Here is a 19227-nt window from a genome sequence, read left to right as displayed (position 1 = left end):
GCTTGCCTCTAGGGAGGGCGGCAGCTTTAGTCCTCCAGACAGGCTGACAGTGATGGGAGAGACAAGGCTATCCTGGCTTCCCGTGCCCAGCATGGAAAAGTCAGACTGAAGGCAAAGGTACAGCGTGACCGTGACAGGAAGTCCATGGGAATCCCTCAGAGGCCAGTAGGCGCTGCCACAAGTGGGGAACGGTGCTCTAGCCATGTGTGAGAAGTCTGACTACCGAACGGCATCTGCTCGTATGGCTGTGGGTCCAGTGACCTGTCTGCTGCCCCACCAGTCCAGTGCGGCTGTGCCCACTGAAGAAGAGCAGGATTTCTAAAGTCTGACCCTTGGGTCAGTGTCCATCCTGACTCGCAGCACACCAAGTCACAGCTGTCTGCATCATTTGCTGCTTTGTCTCCTTCGACACTTGTCAGCGCTGAGGGAACAGACGGCTTCAGATGCAAGCGGCCCTTCTGGCTGAAACATCTCTAATGCTCAAATTCCAGAAAGGAAGGTGGAGAGAGCAAAATGGGGTCTCTCATGTCCAGCAGGGGCCTGGGTCAAGCAATGACACAAGCAGTTGAGGGACCGCAGCTAGCAGATATCACTGGCACCAATGTCCGCTGACTCCCCAGAACCGATTAACAAGCAGACCCAGACGAGCTCTGCAGAGACCCAAAACTGATTAAATCCCTTTAAAAAGGGGGAAGATTTTGGCAGCAAACTGTCAGACTCTCCAGACCAGACCCCTCTGGGTCTGACCACTTGAAAAAGGCAACTGCCGCTGAAGGCTCTGCCTGATTGATGTCTGAACAGAACCCAAATCCTTCCCTGCGTGAACACCAGACGTAGTAAGTGCCAAGAGCTGATGGGACCAGAGGCCTTACCGCAACTGCGTGCCCACAGACTGGCTTTGGCTTTGGTTCATTAACTTCCTACATCATTCTGTTAGCTTGTCTGTTGTGTGCCTTGTCTTCTGTCCTGCTCCGTGTGCTGTGTCAGGAGCCAAGTTTAATCACATGGTGAAACTTCAAGTTTGGAATCCTGAACCTGCTTTATAATTGTGATTTAATTGGCATTATGACTGAAAAAAGCTGACACTGTGGAAAGGCACTACTTGCGTGTGTGCCTTCCTAGCACGCTCATGACGAGGCCAGGCTAAGGACGTGTCAGCATTTGGAAACTGTTTTAATTTATAAACAATGTAATCATCATGAAAATAAATGGCATCTAGATGTTAGATGAGCAGCTACTTGGAACGTTATTTTTCTCTGTATCTTCTTCCAGTGTTTTCTCTGAGCTCCTTCATCTGCCAAGCAGCTCACTCAAAGAGATACAGAGGTGGGCTTCTTAGGTCTCTTGATAAGAGCAGGAAATAAATGAGACAAAAGGAAACCCACACTGCCCAGAATGGAAACACCCGAAGACCACTCCTTCCATGGGAGAGAGACAACACCATAGCATCGTCAACCAAATCCTTAGCATGGGAGGGATTCTGTGTGCCGGAAGCTCATTTAGCAACTTCAGATTTATGAAATTTCCCTAGTAAAAGTTAAATTTTTGTCTTCCAAAAGCAGGGCAAAAAGAACCCTGAATACCACCTAAAAGCATAATGAAGAAAAATAAGCAAAGATAAAAGAGGTCTGTAAAGTGCAAGACCTTTTAGAATAATAACGAATTTGTCTCCTATCTATGTGCACGTATGTATGTGCGAGAATGTATCCATCCAACTATATTTAGGGAGAGAAAGGAGATTAGCAGTTTTCTAGAACCAGTGATTCCCTTTGAGATAGGCAACTTTTGCGCGTTCAAAGAGCCCTTGAAAGGAGCCTGCGCCAGGGTTGGTGCATGCACCCTGTCGAGACCAACGGAATAAACACACCCTGCATTTTCTTTTTCGTTTTCTACTGCCTGCAGAGAATTCTGTTTAATTTTCAAAATAGTCAACTGTTTTACTTGTGCCCCAGGGTTGTCAGAACTTATGGTCATGCTGCACTCAGCGCTAGTCTACTGCATAAGCATGCGTTTGTACCAATGAAAGTAAATGCCATTTGCTTCCCAAAAGCATGCTTCAGCTTGGCCATTTAGGTTAACTGCTCAGGCCCAGCACACGGGGCGGGGGGAGGCACTGCGGCAATGAGATAATTTGAGCTCTGAGCTCCTCCGCTGGTTTCAACTCTTCAGAGAAAAGGGACTGAAATAATACAAAGTAATTACTGACCATATTCTCCGAAGGCTTTTTTAAAAAGCCTAAAAGCAATGTACACATAATTGAGGGATTCATAAGAGATTCCTACCTCACTGCTACACTGCTGTACACATTATGGGCCACATTTCCTGGAAACCGTGTAACTTTTAAAACAACGCACAGGGTAATTGAGGGTTTCAATACAATTGCTGCTCAAATGTCATTCCCACCATTACTGGGTCTTCAAGCATTCTCTCGTTGCTCTGGTCTTTCTGTCCTGAGATGAAGTATTTGGGGGCGGCTCTCCTGGTGCTCCTGATCTTGACTTTCTACCTCCCTGCCTCTGCCTTTCTAACTCAGTGCAGAAAGGAAAAAATGCGCCATATTAATTAGGGTGTCAGGAACCCTCAACTAATTTTTAAGTAGAATGTTAGCTACATTTGCAAATATCATGCTCAGAATGGTTTCTTTTAAACTTCAGATGAAGAATCTCCATGTTAAAGCAATAGATACAATAATGAATCTGAAAAAAAAAATACAGTAATACACTATTTTCCTTGTCTCCAAACCTTTTTAGACCCTGTGTAGATATTATCATATAGTCCAATGATAAGCTTACCCAATGTTTTCTGATCTTTAAGATGCCCTGCAGTAAAAGGCATACTCCTAGCAGACAATCAGAATGGGTCATGAATGATGGTAAATCCAACCTCAGGACTATACAATTTCCCCTCATACCACAGGGTGATTTCTCAATGACCCAAAAAGCACAAAAAAAAGAACGAATTCTTTTGAATTTGGAGAATCAGTGAAATCCTTAGATACTGACTTTTTTACCATAAGAAAAACATTAATAACCTTACTCAAAACAAACAAACAAATCAAAAGACTTTGTGAAAATGCTTTGAGCTCAAGGTCTCAATCTTGATCCTAAGTTATGTTCTTCTTTTTTGCCCTCCTTTTTCTACCCTGGCTTAGAACTATTAACAGATTTCATTTACACGTTGGTGTCACTTTCATTGAGGAATTTTGGCTTTGCCTTGCCTGAAGTTACAAAGCTGAAGTTACAGGAGGTGTTCAACCAAACTGAGACACAGCATCACAAAAGATACGCAAGGTGCATAAAGGGGACAGTGAGGATCTTAGTTCGGTAGGAAACCAACATCACAGGAGAGAGCCTGGTTGTACATCTCCATTTGTCCCTTCTTTTTTGCCCAAAGACACAGAAACCCTGAGAAAGGGTGGAAAGTGGTTTGTGGTAACGCTTCCTCCCCCAGTGTGACAGAACGTGGACACATACATAATTCAAAGTATATGCACACAGTTGCACGGTACAATTCTCTTAACATGACTCGACTTTCGGCGTTTATGAAAGCTACAAAAGCAACAGACTAAGCTTTACTGAAATACACATAAAAACTGAGCAAAGATGAAAAATAGGGTCTTTGGGAGCATAGAGGAAAATCAGCGTGAGATTCTGTAACTGCCCCATGTGTACCTCTGCACAAATGGACATAATTTCTATCTCTTAACCAGTGTCATTTAGTGTAGGCAAGGCTGCCCCTGATTCAAATCATATTTAAGTAGAATGCACCCATTTCATTCCTAGGCATGAAGTAGAAACACATGGCAAAAAAAATGACAGCTCAGCAACTCCTGAATGTTTACCATTCTAATGACTTCAGCTTAGCAGGTAACTTGTTTCCGGGACCTGAAAGTACTATCACCGTGTCCTAAACAACTGAAAAGAGCATTATCTGATCATTCCTCTAGATTTGTAGTAATGCTATATATTCCGAAATATTTGTTCATGCTGCATCTCTGAAATACAAAGAAAATCCAGGGTATAACATTTCACCAGGAAACAAAGCCAAATAAGGACTGTTACCCTTTAAGAGAGAAAATTTGCAGAGCAAATAGATTAATTTACCACGAGGCTAAATACCAGGGATCCAGCATTTTGAATAGAATCCCAGTGCCTATTTTAATTATAACTAAGTCTCTTAAATTTGCCAACTATGGAAACACAACACGGCATAAAAATAACAGAGAAGCACTTTTGCTTTTCCCTCCGAGGCTGTTCTTGGCAGCCCGAAGACTGAGCTGGTTCGAAGGGGTGGCTAGGCTCCGGATCAGCAGAGAAGAGGGTCAGGGACAACTGTAGAATGGAGGTGGCAGGGACCAGGAATAAGCCTGGAGAACAGAGAGATGCGATGTGTAACTGGCTGAGGTGAAGATGACCTTTGGCAAAGCTGGAGCTGGACAATGTCGTAGACCGTATTCTACAAATAGGCCAGCTCAGTACTTTCATCTCACAATGAGACCTCGCCGCTCCTCCCACTGAGAGGTGGGGCTCCTGGGCCCCTCACCTCGAACCTAGCTGGGCCGACCTTTCAGACTCCCTCCACGCACAGAGCACGATAGGTGCCCTGCAACTTCTGAAGCTGGACCCTAAAAAGGCCTCGCTCTCCTGCCCTACTCACTCTCGGGGCCTGCCACCATGCTGAGAGAAATTCCAGACTAGTCCGGGTGGATGCGCCCCATGCAGAAGCCATACATAGGCACCGTGGCGGCACCACAGAGGAGGGCTTCATGGAGTCAGCCTCGACGGCCGGACATGAGGGAAGATGATGCCAGGCTGTCCCGTCATCAAATTGCTTCTGTCTTTGAAGTCTTAGCTAAGAGCCCAGACGTGGAGGATGAGAGACAAAACACTGCCTCTGTGTTCTCTCCAAATTCTGACCCACAGAATCTGTGAGTATAATGGTAGTTTTATGCCAGTTGAGCTCTGGGGCGGTTGGTTATAACCAGAAGAGACACCTACCATGAGGCAAGTATTAAAACTCCCATATGACCAGGCCGACTGGTATAATGGAAAAAAATCACAGGAGATTCTCAAGCAAAGTGATTTTGTAACTAAGAATGTAAGACACTAGGGGCACGTGGGGTGTCTCAGTCGGCTGGGCTTCAGCCTTTGGTTCAGGTCATGATCTCAGGGTCCTGGGATTGAGCCCCAAGTCTGGCTCCCTGCTCAGCTTAGAGCTTGTTTCTCCCTCTCCCTCCGCTGCTCCCTGCCCCCCTTGTGCCTTCTTGCTCTCTGAAATAAAATCTTAAAAAAAAAAAAAAAAAAAAAAAAAAAGAATTTAAGCCACTAAAGGGGTTAAGTTAATAAAAAGAAAAACCATCTAAAAAAATGCTTACATTGGCTTGGTCTAATGCCACAGCAATGGGACAGAATGAAAGAGAAGGGGAACTAAACGTAGTTGGAAGAGTATGTTTTGATGCTAATGGAGTTTGAAACATAAAAGAAAGGAGCCATACACACTTCTCCTGGGGAACCACTGGCTGTGGGACACACAGCACAGTCACCAGGTGGTGGGAGAAGAAACACAGCTTCCATTTAGACTCCATAAATCTGATGCAATGATAAAGCACCCACGGAGGGCAGTCTCTTTAGGTGTCTTGAAATAAAGGGCTAAAACTTAAGTGAAAAGATGGGTTAAGATCTATACATTATATGTATAAAGGGGATAGTTTAAAGTGCAAAATGGAAGTGGTCTATGAAAAAGAAAATACAGAAACAAAAGAGGGCCAAACGCTGAAGATTTACAGGGCATCTAACTTTGCAGGGCATAAAAAAGTATCAAAGACCAATCTAGTTTAACCGTGTCCTTTTCATTCTCAGGGCCTGCACCTGCCTCTTTCTTCAGTTCCTAGAGCTGCCCCTTCCCATCACCTGCCCCCACCCCATCCCTACCAGGCCTCCCAGCCTGCATGGTTCTTTCCTTCATCATAGAATCCTCTGCCTATCACACTCCTTGTTCCTCTTCCTCCTTTTCATTTCCTCCCTGCAACCGGCTGCTGCTCTGCATTCCTCGAAAATTCATACATGAAGATCTAACCCCCAGGGTGACTGACTGGAGACAGGGCCAAAGAGGAAGTGATAAAGGCTAAATGAGGTTATAACGATGGGGACCTAATCTGATTGGGCAATATCTTTATAAAGGAAGAAATACCAGATCCTCCCCTCTCACTCTCCCTACTATGTGAGAATAGGGCAAGAAGGCAGCTGTCTAGGGATGGCTCGGTCAGTTAAGCATCTGCCTCCAGCTCAGGTCATGATCCCAGGGTGCTGGAATCAAGCCCCACATCCAGCTCCCTGCTCAGCAAGGAGTCCACTTCTCCTCCTCCCACTACCCCTCCCCCCAACCCATGTGTGCATCTGTACACTCTATAATAAATAAAATCTTAAAAAAAAAAAGAAAAAAGGCAGGGATGCCTGGGTAGCTCAGTTAGTTAAGCATCTGCCTCCGACTCAGGTCATGATCCCCAGCCAGGTCCTATGATGGAGCCCCAAGTTAGCGGGGAGTCTGCTTCTCCCTCTGCCTGCTGCTCTTTCTCTCTCTCTCTCTCTGACGAATAAATAAAATCTTTTTTTCCCCCCCAGAAACAACTGTCTACAAGCCAAGAGGAAATTCAGGGTGAAACCTACCTTGTCAGCATCTTGATCTTGAACTTTCCAGCCTCCAGACCTGCGAGAAATAGATTTCTGTTGTGTAAGCCGCCAGCCTATGAGGTTATGGTTATAATGGTTTGGGTTCCAGCAGCCTGAGCTGATACACTCCCTGATCCGAATGCTTCTTTCATACCTCCTCCTACAAACCACCTCCCACCAAGCCAAGTTTGTGCAAGCCACGTACCAAAGATGGTCCCAAAAGGGCGAAGATCATAGAGAGATACCCTCATGATAACCAAGAAAGTTAAATAATCAATGGAAATATTTACAGTAAGAAACGATCCACAGTTTTTGTTAAAATGCTTTTTATTTAGTAAGTTCTTCAACTGTGTTTAAACTTCATTTAGCTATGTTAATTCAGTTTACACAACAAAAGGAATTATGTTCTTATGTTATCTGGGTAGAGCTGCAGAGGCAATACATCTGTAAAGAATAGAGAAAACCTGAAGTACAAGTGGGGATGTGTGGACGGGAGCCTGTGCTGAGTGGAGGAGCGGGTTATACGCTGGGCACGTGGGCTCCTGAGGAGAGGCTTGGCTTCTAGCAGTATGTGCCATCTTGACTTCTCTCAGCAAGGCACATACCGGCCACAAAACTGAAAACTGTAACTCTTACAGAAACAACAGACCAGTGCCTGCTTGGAAATGGGCAATAAACCCAGGGACATACACCAGAACCACAGGATTTAGAGCTGGAAGGGTCCTTTGAGGTCACTGAATGCAAACCCCTCCGTTTGGAGATGAAGGGACACTATCTCAAGACCTTTTACTTGCCCCACTAAAAAGTTAGGGCGAGGGAGAAACCTTTCCAGCAGGGTTCTCCCGATTTTCATTCATTCACCCATGCATTCGTTCAACATTCCACAGAAACACAAGAAGCACTGAGTGACAGATTTTTGCGAAGTAATTTGCATAAGAGATCACAGACTGAACTACGATTCACTGTGATGTGAAACCCACCGAGTGGCAGGCAACACTGACATTATAAAATGCAGCGAGCACAGCGAGCAGGACTTATTCCTGACTTCACAGTGACCAAAAACCCTGCAAAATAACAAAAATAAGAACCATAATTCCAAATTTTTAAGAAAAATGTTTTGAAAAATATACCTTTTTACTGAATTCATTTTGAGAGGTAGCAAAGAAGTAACTGTACTATGTAACTCCCCCCAGAGCCCCCCCACCCCGCCAAATTTCTAAAAATGCTCTTCTGACCTTGGAATGGACTGAATAGAGGCTCCTAAAAAAGACAGGTCCAAGTCCTAGCCCCTGGAATCTGTGAATGTGACCTTATTTGGAAAAGGGCCTTTGCAGATATAATTAAGGGTCTTGAGAGGACACATGTCCTTCTAAGAGAAAGACAGAAGAAAATGGGGACTTGTGCACATGAGGAAGACAGAGCCAAAGAAGGCCTCCAACTGCCAAAAGCTGGAAGGGGCCAAGGGGATTCTCCCCAGGAGCCTCAAAGGGGACATGGTCCTCATGAGACCTTGACTTTGGACTTGCAGCCTCCGTATCTCTGAGGCAATGAATTCCTCTTCAAGCCACCCACTTGTGATCATTCATTCTCGTAGCCCTATGAAACCACTATGGACCCTTTCTCTCCAAAGGCCCATTAAGTCATCACAAATGCTCACCACAAATCTCTTCTTTTTCTTCCCCAAACTCCAGCCAGTCTGGGTCTCCTCAATTTGTCCTCAACTCCTTTCCACTTTTCCAAATATGTTCTTTCCCCAGGAAGTCAATGCCTTCTCTGCAAACTTAGTAAATATGTCAAATTTTCTGCATTCTTTGAATTATTTTGCTTGACCTATTATTTCTCATGAAGGTATGCTAAAATCCACAAATGTGGATTTCTAAAGGTGTCCTAGGGAGTCCACTGTATTTTATGTAGAATCTATTGTGCAGGTAGAGCACAAATTAAGGATTATAATATCTCCTTGGTACATTGTTCTTATTAGCAATAAACACTGTTTCTTCATCCCTAGTCATGCTTTTGTCTTAATTCCTATTTGATGATGACTACCATTAAGGCCAGCTTGCTTTTAGCAAGGGTGTGTGCGTGTGCAAAAGCAGTAAGTGTATTGGCATTAAAGAGTACCATTGACGAACTATACACAAATATACTGACCAGTTTAGTAAGTAAAGGGATATACTTGTGTAAACCATCAAATCAGTTGCATACAGTTGATAGCACCTAGTGAATATCAACGTGCTGCTGTGGATGTCCCACTAAAACACAGAATAAGTCCTGTGGACACTGAAGAGAGATCCCTGCAGTAGGCAGCCATCCTGGAGTGCAAAAAAATAAACTACTACTACATATTTCAAATGAAACAGACCCATTCTTGTTACAATAACGAAGTCAATGGCTCACAGGAATAGGGCATGACTAAGGAGTGCGCACTTTGGAAAACCTCCCCGTGCCTCTTTCCCCACACTGCATATTTTTTCTACTGTCCCTTCTTTCTTTCTTTCTTTCTTTTTTTTTTTTAAAGATTTTATTTATTTATTTGACAGACAGAGATCACAAGCAGGCAGAGAGGCAGGCAGAGAGAGAGGAGGAAGCAGGCTCCCTGCTGAGCAGAGAGCCCGATGTGGGGCTTGATCCCAGGACCCTGGGATCATGACCAGAGCTGAAGGCAGAGGCTTAAACGCACTGAGCCACCCAGGTGCCCCTGTCCCTTCTTTTTATGTCTACATTTCCCTCTATTTATCTACTTCTTCCTTCACCCTATTCTAGAGGCTATCTATCTATTTCTACCTTAAAAACTGTGTTTCTTCTTTTCATCTCCCTTTCTCTGTTCCCCCAACTCTTTGAACTTCAATGCTAGGAAAACACATCTGCTTTGAAATATTGGTTGTATAGTGACTAATAAATGATGTTTTATAGCCCCAGCTCTTAATTTAAAAAAATCAGCCACACTTTTAAATGTTTCTTTTTAAAAATGCAAAATGTACCATTTTTTCTTTCATATAGCCCCTGTTTAATTTTTTTATTGTGGGTTAGTGACCCTCACTTGAAAAAAAGTTCCTTTTCCAATACTTACTATTTGGACTACAAGAATGTTTCTATGATGATGGTAGTTACATCTTTTTTTTGTTTTTAATATTTTATTTATTTGTCAGAGAGAGAGAGAGAGAGCACACAGGCAGGGGGTGTGGCAGGCAGAGGAAGCAGGCTCCCTGCCGAGCAAGGAGCCCAATGTGGTACTCCATCCCAGGACCAGGGGATCATGAGCTGAGCCGAAGGCAGATGCTTAACCGACTGAGCCACCCGGATGTCCCTAGACAGTTACGTCTCTTATGACAATTGCTTCACAGATAGTTTTTATCAATAGGAGAAAGTAGATATTTCCTGGATTAATTCTGAATTCCTCAGGCTGGTCACCCAGGACTTCCTCCAGTGAATCCCAGCGGATCCCAGCAGTGGCAGACAGTGCCCCTTCCCTGGGGAGTACTGCGGTTCAGAGAGAGGAGGCTGGGCCCCAGAGCCCACTGGAGCAGGTCTGCAGATCAACTCTGCCCCTTACTCATTGGTAACTGTGGGCAAAGGATTTAAACTTTCTGAGGCTCCATTTACTCTCAGATGCCCTGGGATATCAAGAACCACTTTTCAGTGGATTGTAAGGATCAAATATGTTACCTAATGTCCAAAGTGGCTGACATGTAGTTATCTGTCCCACTGGCATACAGACTGTGCCCTGAAAGTTTCACAACTGAGCAATCCATCCTCCTGGTTTCCACTTTTCCTTCCATGAGAGGAAAAGGGAGGCTCAGACAAAAGCATCAGGTTATCAGAATGATCACAATTTAAGAAGATTTAAAGCCAACTTGAAAGAGAAGTTTGGCTTGAAAGAATGAACTACTTATATCGTTAATATTAGAATGTTAATCTGACATCTTAAACTACTACTCTTTCTTGCTTTATAATCACTGATAAAACTTGAGACCTTTGCTTAGGAGAAGCTGCATAAAACAAGTTTAAAAAAAAAAAATCCAAAGCAATCAAATGGGAAATTCAACAACATCTTGTTTTTGTTCCATATTGGTTACCTGTGAGTTCTGGCAGCTCTAAGGGGGTCAAGAATTGATATCTCATCACCTTGGAAACACAAGGTGCAGAAACATCTTGCTTTTCTTTTACACACACAACACACACACACACACACACACACACACACACGCAGGCAGAGAGGAGGGGAAAGAGGAGGAAGAGAGGGAGACCAACAACAAGGGGAGATAAAGAGAACATGACTAGACACATCCTTACTATGCTTTTATACCGGTCACCAGTAAAACATGTTTATGTGTCCAGAATCAGTTTTTTCACCATCCAGGGGAAAAAAAAAAAAAAAACCCTCTTCAAACAGCATGTTCCATAACCACCTGAGATAAAAGGAAGAAACTCAGATCTCAGATCCTAGTATTTTACATTATGGCTAACAGTCTCTGTGATGCAGTCCGCTGAATTCTCTTGCTGCTCTGGCCTCTCTGTAGACTGTTCCCTAGAAAGGCAATGTCTGGGGAGGTGTTAGGCATAAAATTAGAAAAGCGGTTCCAGCAGGATTACAGTTACCATACCAACCTAAAAGAGGCAAAACCCACAGACCCAGGAACGATGGCTGTGAGAGTATTGAACCTTAGCTAAGGGCCTGGGCTCATGCTGCTGAGAGGGCATCAAAGGGGGATCTTGGATTCTCAGCTCACTGGAGGCAGAGATGTGAGTAAGAAAGTGGGAAGAACCAGCTCTAAGAGGAAAAGAAAACTGGCTGACAACTTACAGTTTATGGCAGGAAAACAAAAGTGATCAGGGGGGACCGTCTAACTTTCTAATAGCTCCCGGGCATCTCTGACCTAATTTTACCAGTACCAGGCCTACTGGGGAGATGTCCCCCCTGCCCCGAATGCATGATAGGGGCATCCTGTAATCATGGGTGAAGGGGCAGAGGACCACGGAGTGTGCCCCTTCCCCCAGCAGGAGATAGAACCTCTTTTGCTCTTTCCTCATCTTGAGGTACTTGCTACATGTACTTGTGTATATACCTGAAGGTATGTACAGCACCAGATCACAGAGTTCTGTTCTCTGCCCTTAGTGTTTTAAGCAGTAATCTATACTGCTTATAGGTACACGGATGCCACCGTAATCAAATTTATAGATGACGAACAGCTAGGAGACAAGGTCGCTGATTGTCCCTTATTATCTTCCTATAACAGACACGGATCTTTCGCTGGGCACATGGCCACTGCGAATAAGCTCAGAATATCCCAGCCTCCTTCGAAGGCTGACACCGAGCTAAGTGAGAGTGTTAACATGTGACTTCCAAGGCGTCTCCAAGAGCAGCCAGGACAGTCCCAGAACATGCGTTCCAACTGGTGAAGCTATAATACTAAGAGAAGCTTAGCGCCATAAGGATGACAAAGGTGCTGGGATAAGCCCGGATAGTATGAAGTCACACTTCATTTCCATGAGGGGGAAGCTTCTCCCTGGTTGAAGCCACAGGATTTTTAATTTTCTGTTATTTGCAGCTGCATCTATTCTTAAAAAGAGTAATCACTCACCTGACGGATAACTCCATCAGGATATTAAAAGGGCTTCACATTTTAACTAGCCAAAAAGAAAAAAAAAGGGAGGGGGCTGATCAAATTTGATAGAATTTAACAGGATAAATGGAAAAAAATTATTTCTACATTTATAGATGCAGAACACCAATCATATAAAGTTAAGATAGGGAAGCAGGTCTTAGTGGCATACCTAAAAAGCAATTTTAAAGGTTCATGACCCCGGTAGAAGACAACAACGATCTCTATTCAGCCCAAAGAGGCAAAACGTCCTTGAGTTACATACATAAAAACCCAACACTCTGATGCTGAGTGCATGACCTCAGATGACAACAGGGTCTATAAGTGAAGGAAGCATGGCAGGAAGACAATGAACTGGCAAACACGGGCACTGTCTTTAGACAGAGTCCCTGATTGGCTCCCAGTGATGGTTGTTGTTTAGAAGGGCCTGGGGTTACCAGATTTTGAATTTTTTCCCCAGAGAAGTTAGAAACGTGGATAGCTATGCAGCATCTCCATTTTCCCCTCAACATTGGTGATTACTTTAAAGTTTTTAGATGAAACTACACATGCCCCAAAGCCATGGGAGGCATTCTGGCTGCTCTGTTTTCTAGCAACATCTTAGATGAGAGAGGTCAGTCCCGCTGTACCCAACTTAGGGGAGTCCACCCCTGGAACACTGTGTTTTCCTGGGCACTAACATTAAGGAGAAACAGCGAGAAGGAATAGAGGTAAATCAGTGGGGGTATTAGAGGTCTGGCTTCTAGAGCCAGTGAGACAGGGGTCAGAATCCCAGCTCCACTCCTTCCTAGGAACGTGGCCTGGGGCAACTCCCTCGGTCCCTGCAGGTCCAGCTTCCCCATCTGTAACATGGGGGATAATCCTTACCTTAACCCCCCACTAGGACCCATATGAGGATTAAAAGCATTAACGTGTTCAAAGAGCAAAGGCCATGGGTGATGCCTTTTAAACTACACAGAAAGTGAGAAACCTTGAAAATACGTTTTTTGGAGAGCTGCAGAAACTTGAGATTTTCCCTCAGATTAGAAAAAGATCAAATGGCAAAATATTGGTCTCAAAATGTGTGAATATGTGAGGGCGGCTTAGCCTACCTTATTGATGAGGTCCCAGGACAGGAGTGAAAAAAAACCCCCAGTGAAGGGAAATGGACACATTTTTGGATCCGGGAAAAGAAACAAAAGTAGAATTTGTTGTTTCCAAATACAACTAATAATAATTAGTTGGGCTAATAATTAAATAAACCTAAATTAACCATAGGGTAGATATAGCAGCGGGTGGTTCAGTATGGAACTAGAGTGGGGTAGGAATCAGATAAACGAGATGACCTTCAGGTCCTCCAAGCCTGTCGCTTCTGTGACGCTCTTGCACAGAAGCAAATACATTCAATTCCTCAGATGTCCTTTAAGACAGACCGCTAACTCACATAGAACTTGCTACCAGCACACAAAGGGACTACAAGGACAAGCCAGTAATTCAGATATCCCCCCAAGGAATCCCTGCCAAACATTCTGCTGACTGTGTCAACACACAAATATACGAACACACTACGGTATTCACTGCCAAGATTCCCAAGTGTCATTACAGTAGGGAGACGGACATAAGTCAAGGCTAGTGTGATGGTAAAACGTCACAGATCTGATTTTTGTTTGTTTGTTTGTTTGGCATTGAAAAAAGGGAAACACATATGACCTCTTAAGGTTACTGGTACACATCACTTTTTTTTAGAGCCCTCGATATCATGTACCTGAAATGTTTATTCTTAGTATTATTAAAAAGAATGCCATCTAGGGACGCCTGGGTGGCGCAGTTGGTTAAACGACTGCCTCCGGCTCAGGGCGTGATCCTGGAGTCCCGGGATCGAGTCCCACATCAGGCTCCCAGCTCCATGGGGAGTCTGCTTCTCCCTCTGACCTTCTCCTCGCTCATGCTCTCTCTCACTGTCTCTCTCTCTCAAATAAATAAAATAAAATCTTAAAAAAAAAAAAAGAATGCCATCTATTTCTGGAGTACTCAGTGATTTAGGGTTGCTTGCAAAGAGACACATTATTTTATTCTTTTTCTTATAATACATCATGAGGCAAGTCAAGCAGAGATTACATTTCCATTTTTCAGATGAGAAAATTGGGCCCTGGCTGGTATAAAGTAAGTAAGTGACAATGCAGGGTCCTCCAATTCCAAATCTCATCTTCTTCCCATTGTGTCATATTGTATTTTTAATGGGTCAAATGGCTTTTCTCCCCCACTTTGAGAAGCAGACATATTGTGCACAGATAATAAAAAAGGGTTGGTGTATCCATTCCTGTACTACATGGGAAAGAAACTCATTCTAGAACAAAACACCTCAACATATTGGATAACATATTTAAAATAGCTTTTATAAAAAAATGAGTTGGAGAAAAAGGCCAGAAATAAAAAAGGCTTGATTCCATATGCTGAGGGCCATCTACTGCTCCTGGGGGCCTGAAGCTAGACTTTATAAACCACACCTGTGGGAAAAAGACGACAAATACCGGGGCTTAGGAGCATGAGGGAATGAAAAGAAGACTCAAGAAAAGCTGAACCCCTGAAGGGCAGCCCTGATATGGATGAACTAGAAACAAAAAAACAACCTTCCCTGAAGGATGGTCTTCTCTCTGGGCCTTGGATCTCAGTGTGATAAGGAAAAATATTTCCTAGGGTGCCTGGATGGCTCAGTTGCTTAAGCATCCCACTCGTTTTTTATTTTTATTTTTTTTAAGATTTTATTTACTTATTTGACAGAGATCACAAGTAGGCAGAGAGGCAGGCAGAGAGAGAGGGGGAAGCAGGCTCCCTGCTGAGCAGAGACCCCCGATGCCAGGCTCGATCCCAAGACCCTGGGACCATAACCTGAGCCAAAGGCAGAGGCTTTAACCCACTGAGCCACCCAGGCACCCCAAGCATCTGACTCAGCTCCTCTCCCTCTCCACCACAACCCCCTCCCCACCCACAATGGGCACTCTTTCTCAAAATAAATGAAAATCTTTAAAAATATATATTTCCCTTGGATAATTCTCCCCCTTAAACACACCCTACACATGTATCTGAATTCACCTCCTAACACCACCTCACCCTCCAAATTATTTTAATGTGGCCTTGGGTTAGTGCACTGAAGCTCTTGGCAGAAGCAAAGCCACAGTCTCACAGAAGATCTCTATAAACACAGGCCTCAAAAAAATTCTCAGGGACAAAGCTCCATGGAGCTCATATCAAATTCAGCACACAAATAAAAACATGAGCCTCCGTGAGTGAAGGAGAAAGCAGGCATGCAAAGCCTGCAGGTGTTAAGAGAGTATAAATTGGGTTTATTATTTTTAAGGGAATAAAAGACCGAAAATATGGAAGATCGAGAGACTGTAAAAACTGAGCAGATCGGAACAAGAACAGAAAGCACACTCTACTCTCAAACATAAAAAATATAACAGAAATTCCATGCTCAGGAGCGGCAGACGGTGACAGACCCAGAGGAAGAGACAGACCATGGGTGAGCGAGGAGACGAAGCTGAAAGATCACACAGAATGCAGAGAAGAGAAAATGTAAAAAGAGGTTCAGAGACAGAAGATAAAATAAAAACATTCAACATGCATGAGTGTCAGAATCCCGTAGTAGATGTGTAGAGAGGCAGTGTTTTAAGATCGTAACGAAGGCTTTTCTACATGAGTCGTGCCCGTACATCTCACAGTAAAACCGAGGAACACCCAACACACAGTGAAAATACCGAAAACAGCCAGAGAGAAAAGACATAATACTATAAAATGTGACCAAGAACTATTAGCCAATTCCCCAAGAGCAAGTAAAAGACGACAATGGGATGTTATCTTTAAAATGCTAGGAGAGGGGCGTTTTGGGTGGCTCAGTCGTTAAGCATCTGCCTTCAGCTCAGATCATGATCCCAGGGTCCTGGGATCAAGCCCCGCACTGGGCTCCCTGCTCAGCGGGAAGCCTGCTTCTCCCTCTCCCACTTCCCCTGCTTGTGCTCCCTCTCTCGCTGTCTCTGTCTCTGTCAAATGAATAAATAAAATTTTTTTTAAAAAATGCTAGGAGAAAGTTCCTGTCAATACAGAATATGACCAGAAGCTGGCAAACTTTCTATAAAGGGCTGAATAGCAAGTATTTTAGGTTTTTGCAGGCCCAGGTCTTTGTCCCATATTCTTCTATTTTTCATTGACACTGTAAAAATGCAGAAGCCCTGCCTGGCCTGAGGCTGAACGAGGATGGGCCTCCCACCAGATTTGGCTCAAGAGGCTGCAGTTTGCCGGCCCCTGGAAGAGGCAACAAAATTATCTGTGGAAAGGAAACACAGACATTACCCACATGCTCTCAGTGAGAAGACCTGAAAAGGAAGTCTTCAAGGAAAATGCAAAATGACCCCAGAATGTCAGAGATGCAAGACGAAATGATTCGAGCATTGGTAAACACCCATGAAAATCCAGATAAACATTGGATAGGTTCCTCACTACATACAGAACGTGCTGTAAAAGTCTACACAACTAAAACACTGGAAAATGGGCTTCTGCATAAGACTTAGAAAGCTGGAAAGGGTGCTGCTCCCACTTAACAGTGAGAAAAGGAAGAGAAGGAATGGCAGAACTTTAACTTTTCTTGACCCTGTCAGAGAGCTGAGGGCACAGGGTACTCGGGGAGAATGGGTTCCAACGAGGGACAGTCCCCAGACCCCAGAAGGAGAGCAGGCAGGTGTGCCCTGGTTCACCTGTCGGAGGCACCCACCATGGGAAGGTACTTTGACCTCAGCTACCATTTTAAGGAATTGCTGGAGACCAAGTGTGGGCTGACATGTTGGTCTGGAAAATCTGGGGCTCCAAACTCAGAGGGTTTGAGTCAGTAATAAGTTCTTGTCCATGAGCCTCCAGCGAGCTCTCTCCAGGGAGGAGGCTGTGATGGCCCCTCCTCAGTACAGGCTCAGAAGAAGGGATCAGGGGTTTCTCCCTAAAAAGAGAAAAAAAAAAAAAACCCACAGAATCCACTTCTCACCCAGACCCTCTTCTCATACAAAGAAAAAGACAGAAACGACCCCAATGTCTGTCAACAAAAGAATGGCTAAAATTGATAAAATGGGGCATATTCATGTAGTGCAATATCCTACATACTTAAAAATGGATGAATCTCCAAAACATAATTCTAAGGAAAAAAGGAAAAAAATCAGATTCAAAAAGATTCCATTTATGTAAAATTAGCTTGTTTGACAAAGCCATGTAAGATCTGTATATAAGTTTCATGTTGATATATACATGCACACATTTTTATACAATGTCTAAGACAAGTAAAACAAAAATATGTATTATTTTTAGGGCTGCATGTGTGAAAATTGAACAAAGAAAAGGAATGATTTGGGAACTTCAGGCTGGTGGCTGCCTCTCTGGTCAGGAAGGAGAGAGGCATGCAGTCCTGGAGGGGCACGCAGGGGCTTCTAAAGCGCTGATGATGAAGAATCTAGTTAGTATACCCAGGGCTGGGAGGATGTTTTATTTGTAGTTATCATTCTTTAACTTTCTGTATATGTTACATACATATACATACATTCTTATGCATATATGATCTACTTTGTAATTAAAATAAAGTGCAGATATGCATAGAAGAGTTAACAGCAGTTGCCTGTGATGAGGGGGGTGGTGGAGAGGATTAATGGCTACGTTTCCTTCTTGCTCAATGTGCTTCTGTTTCTGGATTTATTTCTGGTGTTTTGATAACACAAGGAGTAGTGTGTATTCATACTTGGCGGTTCTCAAAGAAAAAAAAACATTAAAGATAATTTTTGGCTTCTGAAACAATGACTACTACTCATTTTAGGAAGGTTCTTTTCTGCTACATAGTAAAAATACCTCGAAAGGATGAGCATGAGGTTTGTACAGCTTTCATTTTTCTAAGCTGCAAAAACCCTTGTAGTAAGTTTAAAAACAAAGACACCATATTTAATGATATTCCTGAGTCTTCTTTGCCATATTTGTTCGCTTCAGTTAAAGTGCATTTAAGTTTACTGGGATCGAATAATCCTTTTATTTTTATTCCAGACAAGGTAGCGCAGTGATTTACAAGACTGCTTACTCCTTTACGCAGACAAGGATCTCCAAGTCCTGATTAGCCAAGTGCAGAAAGCACTCTCAATGCTTGGCTGAAATTCCAAGAAACTTTAAGAATCGGCAGTGTTATATTTCTTTTATCCCTAAGTGACTTCAAAATCCCTTTGTTTGATGAACAATAACCAATAACCAGAGTGAGAAGAACTTTATGTGGGACTTAGAGCTCTCAACTGTTCTTCCTGGGTCTAGAAATCTTTTGGGCTTCATTTAAATGCAGCTATGTCCTCAACAAATGGAAAATGTGATGCAGTTACTCTCTTCATGTGGCTTTATCAGAGACTGCAGCCTGAATATAAAAGCATCGCTTGCCAAAGCAGACCCTAATCTGTAGAACTGTGTTGTTTGGGAAACTTTTCCTTCTCCCCAAACAGAATGTGACCTCCGCAGAACTAGGGACATGGTTGTGTATATGTCAGTATTGCCAGAGCCTAGTTCAGCGCCAGGAACACTCCAGGTACTGATAATGGGTTGCTGGGTGTGTTTGCTTGCTTTACAGCTCAGAACATTAATTTCCTTTAGCCATTCAACCATATATTTCGCAAACCTTTCTTCTGTGCCAACTATGAGCCAACATAATAGATACTGAAATTATAAATATGACTGATACACTTTTATGCCTTCAGGGGGTTAGAGCATAGTTTGGAATTACATACACCAGTGACAATGTGGGTAAAAGCCACAATGTCTAGTGAAAGATGCTAGAGAATAAAGGGTACGCTCTGTATGAGTCGCTTATATAGAGTTCAAAAACAGGCAAAATGAATCTATGGAGTATAAGTAGTCACCCCTGAGAAGATCAGTGCCTAGAAAGAACGGGCCACAAGGGGCATGATGTTAGG

At 43.5% G+C, this 19227-nt stretch overlaps 1 protein-coding gene across 2 annotated transcripts in view; it reads right to left on the bottom strand.

The window, feature by feature from the left end:
- RNF150 (ring finger protein 150) overlaps window positions 1-19227 on the bottom strand; it is a 261941-nt gene that overhangs the window by 210960 nt on the left and 31754 nt on the right. The gene's annotated exons all lie outside the window — the stretch shown is intronic.

This window comes from Neovison vison, chromosome 11, assembly GCF_020171115.1.
Source record: "Neovison vison isolate M4711 chromosome 11, ASM_NN_V1, whole genome shotgun sequence".
Lineage (NCBI taxonomy): Eukaryota > Metazoa > Chordata > Mammalia > Carnivora > Mustelidae > Neogale > Neogale vison.
This window is presented reverse-complemented; position numbering and strand designations above follow the sequence as displayed.